This window comes from Sinohyriopsis cumingii, chromosome 15 (genome assembly GCF_028554795.1).
Source record: "Sinohyriopsis cumingii isolate HCF-2022 chromosome 15, ASM2855479v2, whole genome shotgun sequence".
In the NCBI taxonomy this organism is placed as follows: domain Eukaryota; kingdom Metazoa; phylum Mollusca; class Bivalvia; order Unionida; family Unionidae; genus Sinohyriopsis; species Sinohyriopsis cumingii.
Window position 1 is genome coordinate 91,730,608 of NC_142975.1, and position 15,020 is coordinate 91,745,627.

The 15,020-nt window shown below is 33.4% G+C and overlaps 1 long non-coding RNA gene across 3 annotated transcripts; it reads left to right on the forward strand.

Annotated features, from left to right (window-relative positions):
• The first annotated feature begins 1,262 nt into the window (after window positions 1–1,262).
• Window positions 1,263–13,640, forward strand: LOC149782299 (uncharacterized). Of its 3 annotated transcripts, none has more exons than XR_016414301.1 (5): window positions 1,263–1,370; window positions 3,732–3,997; window positions 5,367–5,526; window positions 7,220–7,312; window positions 11,338–13,640. It is a non-coding gene; the product is annotated as an uncharacterized LOC149782299 (long non-coding RNA). The 3 variants fall into 3 exon arrangements; XR_016414302.1 differs by lacking the exon at window positions 1,263–1,370 and adding an exon at window positions 1,373–1,428; XR_016414303.1 differs by lacking the exon at window positions 3,732–3,997 and having other exon boundaries at window positions 1,279–1,370.
• Window positions 13,641–15,020: the final 1,380 nt, after the last annotated feature.

Below are 15,020 nucleotides of genomic sequence, written 5' to 3' on the forward strand. Positions count from 1 at the left end.
TTATTCATTGGGGATGCCCAAAGAGCATTCTGAGCTATTGGCAAGAGATTGGGAGATGTGCCGGAGATGGGATAAAAGGTTGTGATTGCCTCCTACCTTACAGGACAAGCATGATGAAGACGACAACAGACGCAAACATGATAGAAGTTGCCAAAAATCGGCAAGTCTGTTTAAGAAGAAAAATTCTTGAGGCATTGTGGATCCCCGAAATGGATAAACTTCCCGCTGGCCTAAAAGAATGTTCTGCGGGAAGTTGTAGTATATGTCTTTGCGGCGAATGTAATTGTTTTGTAAATTGTAGTAAAACTTGTCAATGCAGTGGGAAGACGAAAATATTGTTTTTGATGAAAATATAACATTATCCTTATGTTATAAGTTATGGTGTAAAATTATAACAGACGTATGTATGTATGTATGTATGTATGTATGTATGTATGTATGTATGTATTCATAAATACCAATGTAAATTTTATTAATAAAGTTCATCATACTAATCATGTTATAAGTAATGTTAAGTATTAACATGTATGTATGTATGTATGTATGTATGTATGTATGTATGTATGTATGTATGTATGTATGTATTCATAAATACCATTGCAAATGTTATTAATAATGTTCATCATAATAATCATGTTATAAGTAATGTTAAGTATTATCATGTATGTATGTGTGTGTGTGTTCATAGATACCATTGCAAATATTATTAATACTGTTCATCATAATAATCATGTTCTTTTTATAAGTAATGTAAAGTTTTAATATGTATATATGTATGTAGGTCAACTTTCCGTTTATACCATTGTAAATGTTATTAAATATGATTGAAAATACTACCACTAGCAATAATAATAAATTAATATTACTATCTATTCCTATTATTATCATTATTACTATTGTGTAGCATATTTTCACATCTGAATACAGTTTGTGGTCTTCTTACAATTTATTTATCATTCACTCTATCTCACATTTCTGACACGACGTTTCTCTCTCTCTCTCTCTCTCTCTCTCTCTCTCTCTCTCTCTCTCTCTCTCTCTCTCCTAAATTTCTGCCGTAATGGCACAGGTCTCACCCAAGCATTAGTCAGTTTCTAGCGATACATGCCTCGCTAGACTTTCCTCGCGTTACTCTTGCCATGTGGTGATGCTACTTTACACGCATGCATGGGTAATTGAAAGGTGAGGTCGACAGCCGATGTATCACTTGGGATATTGTACCAATCCTACCAGTCATTAAATATTCATTTATGCAAATATGCAAATGACTTTGTTGAAACGATGGTTTTCATTGGACATTGTGGTTTTCAGAAAATAACAATAACGTGGAGACTGTGCTGCTAGAAATTTAGTATTATGTTATCAGACCGGTAATGTATATACTTTAACCGTTACTAATAATTCATTGTACGTTTCATTTCAGAGCTGGTAATTGCATTTTATTTTGTTTACTATTACAATTTTTTAAGTACTATTTGAAATTAGACCGCCATTGGTGGCGTTATCAATTTTCGTGGATTGGTTGAATTGCAAGGTTATTTCGCTAGTAGTTCTAGTTTTATTATTATTATTATTATTATTATTATTGATGATGATGATGATGATGATGATGATGATGATGATGATGATTATTATTATTATTGTTATTATTATAACCGTATCTATGAATTCTTTGTACGTTTATATTTTTCAATAGACATGTTTTCAAATTAGAATTCAAATTAAACGAAACAGTACGTCTCATACCCATTTATGACCGTTATCAGTTTTCGTGGTTTAGTAATAAGATCGCATTATTGTATCTGCACGGCAGGACTCGTAGTAGTATGTATACTGACAGCGTTACTAAGAAATAAGTTACATTTTATTTGGGTACTGGCAATTACATTTCTTTCCGATTAAAACACTTCTAAGTTTATTACCGTTATTAATTTTCGAGGACTGGTAAAAAAAAATAATTGAAAAACCCACAGGGGCTCGGATCGTTGTTTACAATGGACCTGTCATACATGTGCTATATTGTAGTTATTATATAGTACATTAGTCCGAGTTTCCTCTGACCCTTGCCTCCCCATTTTTGGTATTTGGACAACATAAATATCGTATAATAGTACATGTATGACAGGTCAGTTGTAAGTAACGATACGAGCCACTGTGGAAAAACCAATATGATATGGCCTAGCTTCCGACGATACTGGTTCTGTGGTATCTCGATATTTGAACTTTTCGATATTTATTTCATCTATTGCACCACATATTGTGTACTTATATATACCACATGACCATAGGTTACTAGTTCTAAATCACCAGTTTATTTTGGGAAAATGTCAGGATTGCTGACGCGTACACTATTTGATACGTAAACCCATGAATACTACTGTTTCAAAATAATATCCTTAACCTATGGTCTCAGATAGAATCAATATCTTCTTAAAATTTCTATCACTTTAACAAAATGTTTTGCCTGTTTGTTATCTGATAATGTTATACAAGAGTTAGACCATATGATTACTGTGATGGTCAAGGACTAGGAAATTGAATCTATGGTAGCAAATAAGAATCAAAATGTGAAGCATGTTATGTCGTTTTTTTGTGGCTTTCTCATTTAACAGGCATTGACTTGAAAGCTGCATTGTACACGATTTATTACTTTTCATTGGAACACCGGTTGTTGTTCAAACAGTCTTAGGTTGATATGTACTTTCACCCTCATATTGATTGTTCATTCTCAGCAACAATCACAGAGCAACTCCAGTCATCGTGGGTGGTTATTTACAAATGCATTTCTTTAATTCTTTCTTATAAGTTTATGTTGCTGTAGGGCACAGGTGGCATAATGAGTGCCATAGAAGTAGCATCCATTTTTCAAGTTGATTACACTTTGTGCAACACAATGATACATTAAATTTCCAACATTAATACAAGTATATGCCATTATCAGATTATTGTTTTGTTGCTGGTCTTACTGCAATATCAGAGTAACTCCCCTTTCACAACTAGGACTGTACATAACGTCTGTTTATTGTTTGTTTCCCACAGCCATCTGATTTATAGTGGAAAATAAATTCATTTTAATACAAACAACAACAGACTTAAATTATATCTTGAGGGTCATTGTTTTTATTAACTTATTTGCTGATTGCAGACTTTATGACCTGAACTATCAAAGCACTCATGTATAGTAGATAACAGAAAATCAAAACAAAAGGAAAGAAATAATTAGAATTTTGAATCAGTTTAAATCAAAAACTGAATTGAATGAGTCTCATAAATTTTGTGATATAACTACACAAGTTTTAAGACCATTTTTGGTCTGCTTAAATGATAAATATACATTATACACCTTCATCACTTAAAGGTATGTTACCTTAGTAGTTGTAAAGACTTTGCTGTGTCTATATACTGGTCCATATCTTCCCATATCCTATGCGTACCAAAATCCATCCAAAAATCTCCTAAAACAAACATTTTACAACCTTGATGGTAATCATATTGATATTTTACAGTCAGCTGATCATTAACATCAGAAGTCTGTTCAACAGATGCATTAAGTTGAATGATAACTTTGTCAGTGCATATCCATATCTGGTAACAATAACAACCAGTACTGTTCGAGTTTTACGAATAACATGTCCATATAAATGTACATTTGCCTGTATATTATAGTATGTGATTTAGATTTTTAACATAGCTTTAAAACAATTTAAGTCATATCACTATAATGTTTGCAGTGGCAGCTTATAGTGATTTCTAGCACTGGTTTATCATTCCCCGGACATGCAGCATCATCTTCGACCCAGTCACATTATCCTGACACCAGGCTGACCAGTCCTAACAATAACCTCTTGATACTGAGCACCAAGCAAGGCAGCTGTTATTACCATTTTTTGAAGTCTTTGGTATGACTCAGTTGTGGTTTGAATCCACGACCTTCCACATCCGAGGCGGACGCTCTAACCACTAGGCCACCGGGGCGGTCACCTGCATATTATATAATGTATGTACTGGTAAATTTTGTGATAGTGACATGATTAGTTCATTCTGTCACTTTATTTTTTCTGTGACATTAATAGGTCAAGCATAAAGTATGTATTCATTGAGTGGAGATGGGAGGTGTTGACAAAATTCAAAAAGCATTAGCCTGTGTATGTGGCAGGGTAACTGCTAAGCATGTTCTGCAGCGACAGGGGTCAATATTCCTTGATAACTGTGATGTTTATGAAGACTAGTCAAGTCAGAAACATGACTAGCAGATGAGTTGGATGCAAAGTGGCTGATATGCCATGTACGGCAGAGTCAATATCTGCTTAAAATTATGAAGTGTGATATGTTGTAGTTTTATTGCACATGGTGCACTTTGCAGAAGACATTTTTTCCTCTTCAATTTCTGGCATAACCAGTTATTTTATATCATGATGCCGACAGATTATGCATTCCAGACCCTGGTGCCTCATGCGAATTTGTGAAGCCATACCTTGCCAGACTGGGACAGTATTGTACTTGGATAGACACATTGATTGCCTTTTTGACACCTATTGTCCTTCACTTTTATAAAAGTGAGATTCAGAAGCGTGTCTTAAATTAATTACTCATCCTAAGCCATCATGAAATGTCACATGATTGCACACACCTTACAAAAATTGTCACCTGAGAAAAGAACTGTTATGGTTCATGATTTTGATGATATCGAAGCTGATGATAAAATTTTGAGGTCCAGTCATTCCAAATGATGATAAGGCTGATAATATTCCAATTTTCCAAAGTTGATATAAAAAATTTAGTCACTGTCTGATATTTGACTATTGAAGTTAAGGTCAACTAAATATTAGCTGCTGTCACTTGTTTAAAACTATTATTAGAGATAAATATTTACATTTGCTGTAGAAAAGCATTGGTTACGATTTCTGTAAAATTCAACCTTTGTATCACTATTATAGTTAATGTTAATACTTTCCTACTTTCATTTTCAAAGTTTGTTTTACATGGTATTAATTTAAACCACTGCTTATTTTTAATGACTACTAATAACTTCATCTTTTAAAATTCAATTATCCCATCTGTTCTTGGAAAGGGGGTGGTAACTCAGCAATGTACTTACACAAGGGTGGATACAAAATGTATGATTTGCAATGACTAATTGGAAAGGGGGTAAAAAATCACCAATTGTTTGCATACGTGCTTTATGGACAACCCTTAACATCATTATCAGAATATTATTATTGCCAGCGTAACTGTTCATGGATAAAGTTGTTGGATCGATGAAATATTTTAACAGCTGACTATAATGTCGTTATAGTTCATTTGTGCTTGAAATATAATTCTTCATTGTAACTTTTTTCTCTTTTTTTTGTTAACTTTGTTTGCAGATTAGTGTAAATTTCGGCTGATTTTGGTAATTATATGGACTTTTACGAATGGGCCTTGTCACCTGATAGTCGAAAAGATGTTCACATGACCATTCCTCTGATAAAGGTGTGTAGATGAGTTAGCGGCTAAGGACAAGCTGAGAAATGTGATGCTACAAAGGTATATTTTCCATTTGATATATCATAGATGATTCGTATAAGCATCCATACTAGAAGTATGGGTGTGACTGACTATCCCATATTCTGCATGAGACATAAAACGTTATCTAAAGTTGTCTGCCACATCTCATAACATATATGCTATACATTAATGTGTGAAAGGGAAATATTATTTATTTTGTAATAGAGTGGAAACATTTTAAGTTGTCATGAAAAATGGTACATTTTCCGTTCCTTAAGCTATGGATCGGCATTTTGAATTATGTATTATTTTTAACATTAACATGAAAAATGTGCAATATTTTTGTGATTCCTTCAATACACTGAATGGTTTCACCTTCTGTGAGCAGCAATTAATATTTTTTCTAGATTAAACACATTAATTCCATTATGTTTTAGATATTTCACTTTGAATTGTTCGCATGTAAATATAAGTTATTGCACACGTATTGTATTATTATGTGCAGTATTAATTTTAATCTTTATTGGGTGGGATATTCGTAGTGATGATTTAGTATCATTTAATACTCAGCTTTACATGATGGGTAAGCTGATGAGTTTGAATGTTTATAAACCGCTATTGCTTTTAACTACTGCTGTTCTAGTATATTGATAGTCTCTGTATCACAAGTAGAGCAAACTTTTCTCTAAAGTTCGGAGTGAAAGCAACTTCACATTGTAGGTAATAAGTACAGAGAGAGAGAGAGAGTTCACAGGCACTGGCCAAACTGAAAAACAACTTTGTATGATGTATCCCAAAATATTAACATCTAACAAATAATCTACAATTGCCAGTCAAGAAAATATATCATGTGTTAATTCTACCAGAGACAAAGAACTCTTTCGTCCTATGTCCAGAAAGCTTAGAAATAGATAATATTGGAACAAGTCCCAGATGAAATCAAAGCACAAAGTATTGTGATAAAACTTCATGTAGCAACACAGCTTTGATTCAAAAAGATGTTTTATCCCTGACTGTGCACAGCTTCTAACTTAGACAACTGTACTAAAGCGACACTGTTACAAAGAGTAACTAAAATGCCTTCCAGTCAGTAAACAAACCGCATTGGTGGCCTAGTGGTTAGAGCGTCCGCCTCGGATGCGGGAGGTCGTGTGTTCGATCCCCAGCCGAGTCATACCAAAGATTTACAAAACTGGTACTAACAGCTGCCTCGCTTGGCGCTCAGCATTAGGAGGTTAATGTTAGGACTGGTATGCCTGGTGTCAGGATAATGTGACTGGGTGGGACATCATGTTACATGTCTGTGTCATGATGCCCCAGTGCTAGACATCACTTTAAACTGCAACACTGCAGACATTGTAGCGATATGACTAAAAAATTGTTAAAGCTACGTTAGAAATCCAAGTCACACACACACACACCAGTCAATAAACAAGCAATATGATTACACTCTTGAGCCAGCAGGAGGGGGGTATACGTTAAGAAAGGTAGGGACTAAATTCTGAGTACTGACTTAATGTTAACTCAGATGTAAATATTAATCACCTAGATTTTCTGATAGTTACAAATAGACTTGGTACCCCTTTATGCAATTAAATGTGACCTCTGCTTTCTGTTGGCGAAATAAATTATGTAAGATGGGTATGTTTTGATTCCTTTTTGTTTCCATCAGCGGTATACAAGGTGTTCAGACATCTAATGCAAAATGTTTCTTTTTATTTCATTTGTACAGTGATCCAATAAAGGCAGTGGGCAATTCCAGAAGGATTACATCAGCAAAGGTAAAGGGAAATGCTGCGTTACCAGATTACATTAGATTTTTTGGGTAAGTTAATCAGAATGACAAATGTTGTTGACGTTGTTGTTGTAGGGTTTAACGCCATTTTTCAGCACATGATAGGCTATACATGGCGACCAGTATTAATGGTGGAGGAAGAACCCGGAAAATCCCCGGAAAGAACCACCGACCCTCGAGAAGCTACTGGCAAACTTTCTCACATACCCACATTGGCCGAATCTGAGACTTGAACCCACGCAGACAGAGGTGAGATGGCAGTGATCTGTAACAGAGAGTGCTTTAGAAACGCTCGGCCACTCAGGGGCCCCCCGACGAAATGTTGATTTGGATGTTAAGATTTTTGTTTCTTGAGCACGTACACACTTTCACTGCAATCATTCCGGTTCAGTTGTATGGATAATACTCCAATTTCATGTATTTGAATGCAGTTAAAGGAAGTTTTGATCTGAATTTAGATTGTGCAAGTTGGAGGCATCATTTGTCTCAATAGCATGATTTAGTTTACTTTTTTAACATCAATTTTTATAGTTTAAGCTGCTGAAATAAATTAGTTCAGTTTATCAGTGTTCAACGTTGCTTCATTTCAAGGTATATATTTATGAGATACTTTTTTCTCTGTATTATATAATCAGATAATTAAACTAACATATGAACAATCTACTACATTTCGCAGCATTTTAGAGAGAAAATTGTGGTGGTTCTAATAAATGGATGATCTATTTTGAACTTATACATTATTGTTAGTGCAGAGGCTTCATTGTCTATCATTATTACTATACATTAGTGCTACTTGCCTATTAATAATAACTGTATATATTGGACACAAATTTTTTCATGTACTAGAACTTATGGTGAAACTTTTTTTACACCTAGGTCATATGTTCCAAGACTTAAAAAAATGAAGTAAATTTGTGTTTAATTTGTACCCCCATGTTGCATTAAAATTGATAAACATAACACTTATTTGATAATAAAATGAACGAAATTAACATTGTATTGTTATCAATTAACATTGTATTATTATCATTTATTCCTCTCTTTTTTCCATCATGAGCATTAAAGAAAATGTATCCACACACTCCAAATATGCAGCAGAGACATGAATAATTGCTTGAAGGCATGTGCCATTCACCCATGAGACAGTGTTATGTGCAAAATAACCAAGATTGTATTATATCCAGTTCCTGCCTCGCTTGGCGCTCAGCATTAAGAGGTTAGTGTTAGGACTGGTCGGCCTGGTGTCAGAATAATGTGACTGGGTGGGACATCATGCTACATGTCTGCGGCATGATGCCCCAGTGTTAGACATCACTATAAACTGCCACATTGCAGACATTGTAGCGATATGACTGAAAACTTGTTTTAAAAAATTCAAATCAAATCATAATTTTGCCAGCAGAATATTGAAGACAAAGGTGATTTTTTTGTTGCAAAGCAAGCTGACCTTGGAAGCCAACTTTGGATACTTTTAAGCCGATTATTTTTTAAAGGATATCAATATAAAGGTTATTTTTTTCAAACCAAGCCGATTTTGGATTCTTTTAAGTGTTCTGATTTATATATATATATATATATATATATATATATATATATATATATATATATATATATATATATATATATATATATATATATATATATATATATATATATATATATATATATATATGCATACATACACACACACACACACACACAGAGTCGGCCCACATAAGGAAACTACTTTGCTTCTATTTGACCAGTTTTCACAGAAATTTTGGACATAAATTGAAATAATGAAACAATTTTTAAAGTGACATAATATAGTACTTCATGCATGGACATCGATGATCCAGGGTCACCTAGATGATTTGGAGACAATAAAATCATTTGATGAATTCATGAAGCCCAGAAGAGTAGATGATTTTGCAGACAATATGATCATTAACATGGATAAAATTCCAGTGTGGTCTGATCTCATTCCTGGATGGACTGTCAATAAAATGGTGGCTGAAAGTGTGAGAATTAGCATGACTGGTGCAGATCTTAAATAAAAATGACTTTAGTCCATGCAGTTTCCGCTAAATTAGATGTGTTGTCTCCAACAATACATTTTCACTGTATGACAAAACTAAAAAGATATTCATGCATTGAAGGAATGGATCATATATGTGCAGGAGAAGGGTTGGGTTGTTGAGATGATGCTGCAATGGATTAAACAAAAGTACAGTTTTATAATTTATTAAATAAAACTTTAAGTTGGAGTGCATTTTCTGACATGTAATTTTCAAATGATTTAAAACGTGCCTACAACTTAAGACTGGAAAAGAAACAATGTGTCCCAGAACATACAGTGCACAAAAATGTACATTCAGAATTAATTTATGGTGTCTCAACATGTATGGTAAATATGGTAGATATAAGTATTTATGAATAACAAACTGTTGATTGAGTTGCATAGCTAAATGTAAGTGAAACTTCCATAATGCTTCCATGCTCTTATGTACAAATATTAATACTATTGTCACTGTATGAATTGTTTGCTAGTCATTTAAAGAGTGATATATTTATTTCATGATGTTTATATTATTATTTGGCAGCATAAAATTGATTTTTCAACAAACATTGATGCAGTTCACTAAGCTCTATAACTGTTAGAGATTTCACCAAAATGTTTCCAAAAGTGAAGAAAAAAGTTGCTGCAATTATGCTACAGCAAAAAATGTTTTTCCTTTTCTTGATGAGATCCACACCTAAATATATTAACATAACAATTCCTAATAGTAACACTTCCACTTCAATGTTAATTGCCATAACCTTTTTAAATATATTATGATATTTTTAAAAGGAAAGCTATTCTAGAATGATATGGAAAAAATCTTTTAAATTGATTCATTCCTTCATAGAAATTCAGAAAAAAAAAGAAATTCATTTTCTGTTTGCTAAATAAAATAATTCTTACTTCGTTCTCATTATTTTCACCTGTCCAGTCCTCCTTTCTGGGAAATACATATAAAATCTATGCTATGGTTTTAACCAAGACATGTAAATCGCAGTCAAGGGGTTACATGGGGGAGTACAAACCCCAACGTATATTATTTATCTCACCCAATATTTTCCTTTAAAGCAAAAAGAACTCTTCACTAGTCTTGTTGTTGTTGTTGTTGTAGGGTTTAACGCCATTTTTCAGCACACGATAGGCTATACATGGTGGCCAGTATTAATGGTGGAGGAAGATCCAGGGAAAACCCGTAGAAAGAACCACCGACCCACGAGAAGCTACTGACAAGCTTTCTCACATACCCACATTGGCTGAATCCGAGACTCGAACCCACGCAGACAGAGGTGAGATGGCAGTGATCCGTAATGGAGAACGCTTTAGACCACTGGCCACTCTTCACTAGTGTAATATAGTTCATGTGCAAATGTTTACATGTGGCTCATTAATGCAAATATGTTAATGAAGGCTGTGGTGTGACCACTGCATCCCAATTACACAGGTTATTAGCATGAGCAAAGAAAAATAACATAAAACGTCACATAGTAATTTGACAGGTATTATCACATTTAATATATGGATGTTATATGAAATTGACAATAAATAAGTAATATTTATTACAAGAAACTTTCATTTTCATCAGTTTCAATTTTGAAAAGTTATATTGTAAATAATGAAACGATACTGGCTACTCAGCTCTACTGTAGTTATACTTAGTACAAGCTGTAACGAAGAGTAATATCTTGCTTTAGATTATTCATTGGTAATTAGAGATCTGTGTCACTATCGTATTTAACTTTCCTTTTCTTTATAGGAGGTGAAACTGTTTGTGACATACTTATGTTGTCCATAGTATTAATTGTAAAATTACCCCTACGTATAAAAGACCCTCCAAATATGGACCCTAGTGGATAAACATGTGCTAAAACTTTCAAGTTCACGAATTCTTTGAAAATGTATTTATCTGTCTTGGAACTATTGCAAGTAATACAGTGAAAGTTGCTTATGGATTAATGATTCCTTCTAGCTGCTAAGTGCATTATTTGTCATTAAATATTGTAGGTTTATCTTTCAGATCCAGTGATGAATGTCATTCTCATGATTGAGAAGAACAAGGTTATGCTTCACTGAAATCCATGTACCTGCTACAGATTGCAGATTTACACAGAGAATGCAACTTCTGCCTCGTCTGTCAGAGCACAAGCAAAATTCATCAGTCTCCAACAGCACAAATTATCAAGAATCACCAATTATTAGTAAACATGTTATTTGTATTGCTAACTCAGTATACAGTAATACTGAAAGGGATGTACATTTCTGACCACACTTTCTGCTGTTTCCATGATTTTACTCTTAAAAAGCAGTACTGGTTTACTCATGTCAAAATTTTGCTCTGTTGCAAGAGCAATTAATAGAGCTCCACTTTTCATTATTGTTTACCTTTCTTGTTTAGCAAAGGCATCTGCTCCAACTGTATTATACATGATTGTGTTATTGAGTAATGGTTAAGATGTTGCTTATTATTTCAGCTTGGTTTGAAAACATAAAAGAAATGTAAAAAGCATATTACAGATTACTTCTGATTGCTGATTAAACTTAAATGATGGCAGCCAGATTAATTGCTATTCCATTAAATCATACATGGGACCCAGGAAGGCACTTTCAAAGTGGGATACTCACCCATTGATGCAGCATAGAATTTTCTTATCATTTAAATATGAAATCTGTAAAATCAATGTACATATATTTTTTAAAACTGCCTTCCCTGGGTACTATGTATGTTCAAATGGAACAGCCCTAAACGCAAAGCTTAAAAATATGGAACATGTAGTAAATAAGCTAAAATTGAATGAATCTTGGTGGGGGAGCTCCACTATTTAAATAATTAGATTATCATGTGTGCATGCTTTATATTTTGTACTTGTGTCAGTAATTGGAAAAAGCACTAAATATGTATATATGTTCATAAATATATGAAACATGAACTGGCATCAAACCATGGGCAATAATTGTTGTCCAAAGAGTATTCACATAAAATATTTTGGTGGCTATCTGGGTAGAAAGTAGTTGCCTATGGGCACGAAACGGTGGGTAGTGGATGTGTTCCTCCTGTCAAGTAACAATGTGAACAATATGTACATGCATGATAGAATGTTGCCTTTGCAACAGTAAACCACTTTTGGATACCATAAATTTCATTTATTGATTTTCTAGAAAAACGACATCCAAATGACCAATGTTTTGTGGTGAAAATTTAGTCTGATGAATTTCCCAGAAAAATTGTTCTTTTGGTAACAAAAATCCATTGTATATAAAACATGTACACTGTTGTTTCATAATTTACTTACCTAGTTTAACATGTTTTGAAATGTATATATTTTCTGTATTCAGTCCAAACATTGTCATTGAAAGTTTCTAATTGTGACTGCAAGTCATTTGCAATTGCAAATTATACAGTTATATAATGTAAGAGTACAGTATACATGTTAAGTGTTTCACCTGAACTTTTTAAATAATGGTACAATGTACCACTGCAAACAAAATATGTGGCTGCAGATGAAAATTACTGAAGTACATTCCCTGTAAGTGTAAATTTTCTTTTCAGTAAGGATACAGTATTTGGCTTTTAATTGCTTTATAGACTTTAAATCTCTACACAGTAATGTAGTGAGAGTTACACTGAGTGTTTGCAAATGAATACTTGAGGAATTAAGCTTTAAAAAATGTATACCCAATAAATGCAGAAGCTGTACTCCAATTTTACCATTAGAAATATTTAGAATTGGTTTTTGTCACAGCCACAATTATTTGGCTTCCCTGGACACTGAAAGGCTTTTCCCCAGCCTACAAATGCCTACCATGTCTGTCCTTTAGGTCTACAACAGTGATTTAAATGAATGACAAGTTGTACTGCATTCTTCATAATTTGCTACCATTTTATTCAGTATATGCTTTAATAATGTTTTCAGATAGGTAAGATGCTGTACATAAAAGATGTCCTGCTTTTCAAAATCTTTTACCAGTCTCCCACCTCCATTGACCCCATTGTGTCCCAAATGTTTTTCAGGAATTTACACACCTGGACAGCTTCTGACGAGTGTATAAGTTATATTGTGATTTGTAAACACCATTAATTTCGTTGTACCTATATTTAAAATTTAAATACTAAGAAGTTGCATTTTTGGTGCTTGAGTTTTTGCATTTAAATAAAGACTTGTTTCACATGTTAAGAGGCCTTGTAATAAGTATTAAGGAAAGAAATGAAAAAATGACTTTGTCTTTTTCATTGCATGATTTCAAATTCATTTTGTATTCAGATGTTGTGGTCTTTAACGTTTCTGTGTGAAATAAACAAAATTAATAAAACATTTAACATCATACAGTATTTCTTTTATTACTTGCATGTACATAAGACCATACTGTTAGGCCACACATTGTCATAATTCTAAGGATCCACAATTCATTTCTTCAAATAGGGAAATAATTGAATCAAAAGAAATTATTTTATTTGACTTCTGTTTCCGTCCTAGATTGTATATCTACTGTCTTCTCACAATTACCTTATCACAATTATCAAATGTATTTTTATCATTAAAATTAAAATCAGTATTAGTCCCTATATATAAAGTGCACAGGCCAAGACATAAAATTAATAATGGGAAATGATAAGGCAAAATATTTATTTTCCTTTCGTTAAATTATTTTCCATTTCAGGAGGTGTATGTATGTGTGTGTGTGTGTGCATATATATATATATATATATATATATATATATATATATATATATATATATATATATATATATATATATATATATATATATATATATATATATATATATATATATTACAAGACTACCATTTTCTCAGACTGCCCTGGTGGTCTGGTAGCCCAGTGTCAGGGTAATGTGACCAAGAGGGATATCATGCCACATGTCTGCATCATGATGCCCCAGTGCTTGATACCACTATAAAAAGGCCCCTGGTGGCTGATTGCTGTAACACATCACAACCGCTGGGTTTATACACACTCATTAATATTGCCAACACGTAAGGCCCATAAAGCTAAACAAACCCGAATAACTCACAGAAACCTATGTAACTGTCATTATATTCCATCGCTATTCAATTCATACATTTGTATCATAGGAATTATGGTACATAAAGGGTTCTGAATTAATTGGAGTGAGATCCTCAGCTGATTTATTTACCTTCTCGCATATCATTCTACCATTATTGTTTCTATTCCCCACCCCACCCCAACCAGCACTTCATAGACAGAATAATTTTTTGCATTATGTTTGTTTGGTAGTTGGCATGCATGACTAAAAAAAATTCCCATGCTAAATTCACAGAGAGTAATTGCATTTGGTTTTTTCCTCTCCAGTTCAGTACAGTTACAAATATAGAAATGGCTAAAAGAACAGCACACTCCTTTCCCAACCCCACCCCTGAGTTGAAACTACGAAACCGTAACTGGCTACTTCTCACAAGTGCGGGTCCTGTATTGAGCAAAATACGTTGTCTATTTCAGCAGCTTCAAACAATGTATATATGCTGACTTACTTTCATGGTGAGAACAGGAGAATCACTGAAACATGAAGGCAATCTACATGCTAACAGACTTAAGATTGAGAAAATATTTGTTGACTAAGTGAATGACAATGACATTAATATCAGTCAAGTAGAACAAGCAATTGTGGTTATTTGTTAACTGAAAGAGGCTTAAAGATTTATTCAACAAACTAAATGTTTCATA